We start from the raw sequence: 7,263 nt of genomic DNA, 5'->3' as shown, positions 1-7,263 counted from the left end.
ACCCATGTTGAAGACCAAAGGGTGATGACCGCAAGACAAGCAGTGATAATGACTGATGATTATGAGCTGATCCATAAATTTAACCTCTGTTTTGTCAACCCATAATTGTGAAAGAGATAGAGGACGGAATTCTTCGCTCCCGGGAAAAATTGGGAAGGCCGTCGTGAACTCGGCCGAGTTTCACGACGGCCTCGGAGGCCGCTCCTCTCACCGTATTCACCCCCACCTGGGGGGCTGGGAGCGGTGCTCCGTTATTCTCGGCCGACGGGCCTTGATGCTTGGCTGACACGACGGCGGCGCCTATGCGATGTCAGCCGCGCATGCGCGGCTGACGTCACGACGGCTCAAACCCGCGCATGCGCGGTGGCCGTCTTCCCTTCCGCTGCCCCGCAAGACGTGGCGGATTGATCTTGCGGGGCGGCGGAGGGGAAAGAGTGCGTCCCTTTGAGACGCCGGCCCGACAATCAGTGGGCACCGACCACGGGCCAGTCCCCTCCCGAGCACGGCCGTGGTGCTCACTCTCCTCTCCGCCCCCCACAAGCTTCAAACGGGCCTTTGTTGCCCATGTTCACGATGGCAGCGACCAGGTGTGGTTGCCGCCATCGTGAAACGGTCGGGAACGGCAAGCCGCTCGGCCCATCCGGGCCAGAGAATCGCCGGTCGCCGTGAAAAACGGCGAGCGCCGATTCATCCGAGCGGGTGGTGGGAGAATCGCGGGGGGGGGGGGGGGGGGGCATGACATGTGTTGCCCAGGCCATCCCGCGATTCTCCCACCCGGCGTGGGGAGCGGAGAATCGCGCCCAGAAAGTGGGATGGTGAAAGGAAGGTAGGTAGCCAAGGTAAGGAATGGATAGCTGGGAATGCTTCAAGGTCTCCTCCTCAGACCAGGAAGGAAGGTACTGAGGGTGGAGGTGAGACTCGAAGGCCTAGGTGTTGCCAGTGCAATAAAGTGGGACACATTCCTTCAGCCTGTTGGAAGTTGCGAGGAAAACCCATGGGACTTGTTGGGGTTCATAAGGAGGATTTGGAAAAGAGAATGAAAGTGGAGAATACTACAGGGCAGACTGTAGCTAAATTGGACTTGGGTGACCTGAGGTAAACGCTGCTGTGGGAGCAGGTGTGATGAATGATATGCAGTGTTTTTGTGTAAGGGGAAAATCACCTAATTTTCATCAACTGATGTAGCCAAACCCATAACTATTTTAAGGGACACAGGTGCTGTGCAAACTCTTACTGGAGAGGGATTTAGTTTTCCCATCAGAGAGTTCAATGAAAGCTAAGGTGTTAGTGAAAGTGATAAGTGCAGATTATATACAGTTCCATTGTATGAAGTACAATTGGAGAATGATTTATTATTAGGTCCAGTAGTTGTTGAAGCGGTTAAGTTACCAGTGGACAGAGTCAATTTACTTTTGGGGAATGATTTGGCAGGAGTTAAGGTTGTAGTGTCACACCTGATTATAGAAATTCCGAGGGAAGATAAAGGAGACACATTTACAGGAACAAATTTCAGAGATTTTTCCATTGTGTGTGGTGACAAGGCAATGGCTAAACAAAGTTCACCACCAGAGATTCAAGTCTCACCACAATCAGATGGTAGAGTAGCCGAAACTATCCTTGAGAATGTAGATAATTCTGATGAAGTGTTTGGTAGGACTTCATTAATTGAGGCCCTGGAGGCTGATCCAGAGGTGCAAAGATTAGCACAGTCAGCTCTCACAGAAGTTGAGGCTGAGGGGATTCCAGAGTGATACTACATTGAGAATGGAGTTCTGATGAGGAAGTGGCGATATACTCATAGACAAGAAATGGACAGTTATTTATCAGATAGTGGTACCATCAAGATATCGTACAGAAGCACTGTGGATAGCATTTGAGATACCAATGGTAGGACATGTGGTAATTCAGAAAACTCAGTTATCAATCAACAGGTATTTTTCCTAGCGAGGACTGCATTTGGATGTAGTGTAATTCTGTTGAATCTGTCTTCCTGTCAGGTAAGAGGTACCAAAACATGTGACTAAACCAGCACCTTTCATACCCATGCCAGTGTTTGAAGAACCATTTAGTCAGGTATTGAGAGATTGCGTAAGATTGTTGCTTAAAGTGAAGGCAGAGCATCAGTACATTCTTACGGTCATGGATATAACTAACCAATTTCGGAAGCGATACCTTTGAGAACAATTACATGCTAAGGTAATAGTGGAAAAGTTGATGCAATTTTTCACACACTATGGCCTACCCTTAGAAGTAAAATCTGACTATGGTTCTAATTTTATGTCTAAAATTTTCCAGGACATAATTTGTAGTTTAGGTATCAAACAACTAAACTCAACCACCTATCACCCACGAACTCAGGGAGGTTTGGAGCGATATCATCAGACTCTCAAAACCAATGATTAGGACCTATTGCCATGAATATCCAAGAGATTGGGATAAGGGATTGGATTTTTTTACTATTTGCCACTAGAGATTCTCTGAAAGAATCTACTGGGTTTAGCCCATTTGAATTAGTTTATTTCCATGAAATATGGGGTCCACTAACATTGATGAAAGCGGAGTTACTAAATCAACAACATGAATCCTCAAAGTTGAATTACGTGCCCACATTTCTGGAAAGACTCACAGGAGCTCGTTAGGTAGTTGAAGAGCATTTAAAGGTATTAGGAGCAAGAATGAAAATGACCAAACAAACATGCTAGGTCCAGAACATTCCAGGATGTGGGGATGCTGGCGTTGGACTGGGGTGAGCACAGTAAGAAGTCTTACAACACCAGGTTAAAGTCCAACATGTTTGTTTCAATCACTAGCTTTCGGAGCTCTGCTCCTTCCTCAGGTGAATGGAACATTCCAGGCTGGAGATGAGATATTAGTATTGTTGCTGTTGCAGGGTGAACCTCTGAAAGGGAAATTCAGTGGCCCCTATAAGGTAGTTAGGAGGGTATGTAAGGTGACTTACCTGATCAATACGCCCAACTTAGGAAGAAAGACCAATTTAGCCACATAAATATGTTGAAAAATTACCATCATAGTGAAGAGGAGAGGAAGGAACAAGTGTGTCAGGTGGTAAAAGGAATGAAAGGACAGAGATGGGAAGAGTGAGGTAGGAGAACAGGTTGACAGTTTGCAGAATGGCCTTCCTGTGGTATGACTAACAAATGTGGACATCCTAGGACAACTAGAGATTGAATTTAAGCAAATTACTGCGGATGCTGGAATCTGAAACGAAAGGGAAAATGCTGGAAAATCTCAGCCGGTCTGGTAGCATCCGTAGGGAGAGAAAAGAGCTAACTTTTTGAGTCTGATGACTCTTTGTCAAAGATTTTCCAGCATTTTCCCTTTCGTTAGAGATTGAATTAGCCTATTTTGAAAAAGAACTGTGACAATGTCTAATAAAGATGCTAAAAACATGTTGGCAGATTTGTAGGGACACACCAGGGTGCACTATGTTAACTAATCATGATGTCAACATAGGAAACTCCGAACCAATAAAACAACATCCATATTGGCTGAACCTACAGAAACTGGCTTGGTTAGAAGCAGAAATCCAATATATGTTGGAGAATCCTTTTATTGAGCCGAGTAAGACCAGCTGGAGTTCGCCGGTGGTGTTAGTTCTTAAACCACATGGAACAACCCAGTTCTGCATAGATTACCGGAAAATAAACGGCATCATCAAAACAGTTTTGTATCCGATTCCAAGGTTGGAGGATTGTTTCAATAGGATAAGCAATGCCTCATTCCCGTCGAAGATCGATCTTTTAAGGGGATATTGGCAGGTTCCTTTTACCTCCAGGGCAAAGGCGATCTCTATCTTTGTGATGCCCAGAGGATTGTAACAATGTAAACTGATGCCATTAAGACTCAGAAATGCACCAGCTACATTCCAACAACTCATGTACCAAGTAGTGGCTAGAGCACATAACTCTAGGGTCTACTTAGGCAATGTGGTCGTATATAGTGACATGTGGAAAGAACATATGGAACAATTCGAAGAGTTATTCAAACAACTGAAGTTGGCTGACCTCGTAATCAATTTGGCCAAAAGTAAGTTAGCAGAGGCAAAAGTAACTCATCTAGGGCATGTTTTTTTTTGTTTGTTTTAAAAAATAATTTTTATTCAAATTTTTGCATATCAACAACAAAAGGACAGAATTTTTTGTTTAAAAAGAACAGTCCCCCCCGCGCATACGCGGCGGAAGAGATACACTAACACCCATCATTCCCCCAAAACATCTGCTCGTCCCTTCAATAGACAGGACAGGAACCCCCCCCCTGCGTATACACAGAAGAGGAAATGAATTAATGCCTGACATTGGCACAGAACAACTATGCACGTCCCTTTAGTACAAAAGAACAAAACATCCCGGCTCCTCCGCAACCCCAAATGCTGCGAGCCCCCAGCCCGGTTTGACCCTGGATCCTAACGTCCCTGCCACGCCCTTCCAAAATTCCCCCAATGCTGGACATGCCCAGAACATATGGGCATGATTTGTTGGGCTCCCAGAGCACCTAATACACCTGTCCTCACTCCTAAAGAACCGGCTCATCCTTGCCCCGGTCATGTGAGCCATCTAGGGCATGTTGTGGGACACCGGTGAGTGGTGCCTAGAATGGCGAAAGTAAGGGCATGATTAGATTTCCCCGTTCCCAAAGCAAAATGAGAGGTTATGAGGTTCCTGGGCATGTGCAGCTTCTATTGGATATTTAAATGTCCAAAGACTTTGGCCGTCGTCTAAGAATTGATTATTAATTTCAATTGTGTTGTGACTCTGGGTCAAGTGGGGCTAGAATTGACCATGTACTAGCCCAGGGTGTTTAACCAATGTGCTGGGGAGACAAGTAAAAATGGTGTCGTCTACGTCTGCCAAAGAGTGTTTGAGAAGTTGAGGGCCATATGAGTAATCGAGCCAGTGCTCGCTGTACCAGATTTTTCTAGACCTTTAAAAATGGCCATGGATGCCAGCGACCTAGGGGTGGGGGCATTGCTACTACAAGACGACGATGCAGGAATAGAGAGGCCATGGGATATTTTTCAAAAAAATAAAGTCCCTGCCAAAGAAAGTGTTCAAGGTTGAAAAGGAAGCCTTAGCATAGCTACCAGCCCTTCAGCACTTGAAGTCTATGTCCAGCATGACAATAAACAAAGGTTAGTTAATCCAAACTATAACCCGCTTATAGAAAAGTTTAAAACCCGGAATGCAAGATTATTCCATTGCCGTTTATTATTACAACAGTTCATTGTTTTTTTAAAATAAGTTTAGAGTACCCAATTAATTTTTTCTAATTAAGGGGCAATTTAGCATGGCCAATCCACCTACCCTGCACACCTTTGGGTTGTGGGGGTAAAACCATGCAGACACAGGGAGAATATGCAAAGTCCACACGTACAATGACTCAGGGCCGGGATCGAACATGGGACCTCGGCGCCATGAGGCAGCAGTGCTAACCACTCTGTCACCGTGCTCCCCGTTAAAAGTTCAGTGTTAAGGTTATACACATCTCTGGAAGGGATAATGTGATAGCGGATGCTTTGTCACAGTTTTAAGGCTGATTAGTTATTAATGTAAGAACTGGGGGGGAGGGAAGATCTCTATTACGAAGAAGGATGAATGGATACTTGTTTGTGATTTGTGTTTTGCACACCTCATAATGAAACGTCCATTCCCTGACGTTTCATTTATTTTAGGGAAGGAGTCATGTTAGGACCATTCCTGTTGATTCCCTTATTTCCTATTTATTTTACTTTGTCATTGTCATTTTTGATCCATGGATATTTAAAGGACATATATCTTTAAGTCAAGCAGAGGAAGTGAGGAACTCAAAAGTGTAAAATAGTACATTGTGCTCTGAAGATTTAAGTTTTTAACAGAAGAACACAGACTTTCTGACACCCGGGAGATTGGAGAGTTTCGGTTTGATTGGTTGGCTGGTGGCCAATTGATTGGCCAAATATCGTATTCTGCCCAGCACCAGACAGTGATCGGCTTCAATCAGGTGTGAGATTTGCATAGGAACCAGAAAACAGAACTCTCCTGGATGCCGAGAAAAGCTGTGAGTTTCTTTCTCTCCCTCTTTCTCTTCTAAAGGTTTCATGCCTGCTGTTTCTGAATCTGCAGTGAAATCTTAAGATTCTGATGAATCTACAGTGAAAACCTGTACAGACTGAAAGCAAAAACATCCAACTGAAGGCCTAGCCAAAGAATAATCAAATTGGAAAACATCCAAATTGGAAGATTTTTATCCTTTTATTCTTTTTCTTTCCACCCCTTTTCCCCTTCTGTGTTTGTCTGTCTTTTTCATAGAATTTACAGTGCAGAAGGAGGCCATTCGGCCCATCGAGTCTGCACCGGCTCTTGGAAAGAGCACCTTACCCAAGGTCAACACCTCCACCCTATCCCCATAACCCAGTAACCCCACCCAACACTAAGGGCAATATTTGGACATTAAGGGCAATTTATCATGGCCAATCCACCTAACCTGCACATCTTTGGACTGTGGGAGGAAACCGGAGCACCCGGAGGAAACCCACGCGGGGAGGATGTGCAGACTCCACACAGACAGTGACCCAAGCAGGAATCGAACCTGGGACCCTGGAGCTGTGAAGCCATTGTGCTATCCACAATGCTACCGTGCTGCCCCTTATGTGTCTTATGTGTGTATAGAGGGTGGGATGTGTTAAAGAAGGTGGGGAGGGGGGGGGGGTGTTAGGAATTAAATAATAGTTAACCAGTTATTTTTGCTGCATATTTAATTATAGTTTTTGTTATTAATACAAAATGTGTTTAAATTTACAAACCTGGTGACTGTAGTTATTGGGCAAGCAAAGACCTAAGACTTTTGGGCATCTTCTAAGAATTGATCATTAATTTCAATTGTGTTTTGACTCCGGGTCAAGTGGGGCTGGAATTGACCACGTGATAGCCCAGGGTATTGTAACACTCTGGCCACAACATCCTAATCCTTATAAATGGGGATGTGCCTCATGGAGAATTACAGATGTTACACCTTGTTTAAAATGTTGAGATGGATAAACCTGCCAATTACAGGCCAAATAGCTTAATGTCAGTGGTAGGAAACAATTTTCTGAGACAAAATTAATTGATATTTGGTAAAGTAAGTGCTCATAAATGAAAGACAACACTGATTTGTTGAAGCCAAATAATGTTTAATTAATTGGATTGGGTTCTTTGGTGAAGTAACCAAAAAGGTTTATGAGGATAATGCAATTTATCTGCAAATGAACATTTTAAAGACACATGA

Source organism: Scyliorhinus canicula, chromosome 15, assembly GCF_902713615.1.
Source record: "Scyliorhinus canicula chromosome 15, sScyCan1.1, whole genome shotgun sequence".
NCBI lineage: Eukaryota > Metazoa > Chordata > Chondrichthyes > Carcharhiniformes > Scyliorhinidae > Scyliorhinus > Scyliorhinus canicula.
The sequence above is the reverse complement of the archived record's forward strand: the minus strand, read 5'-3'. Positions refer to the sequence as shown.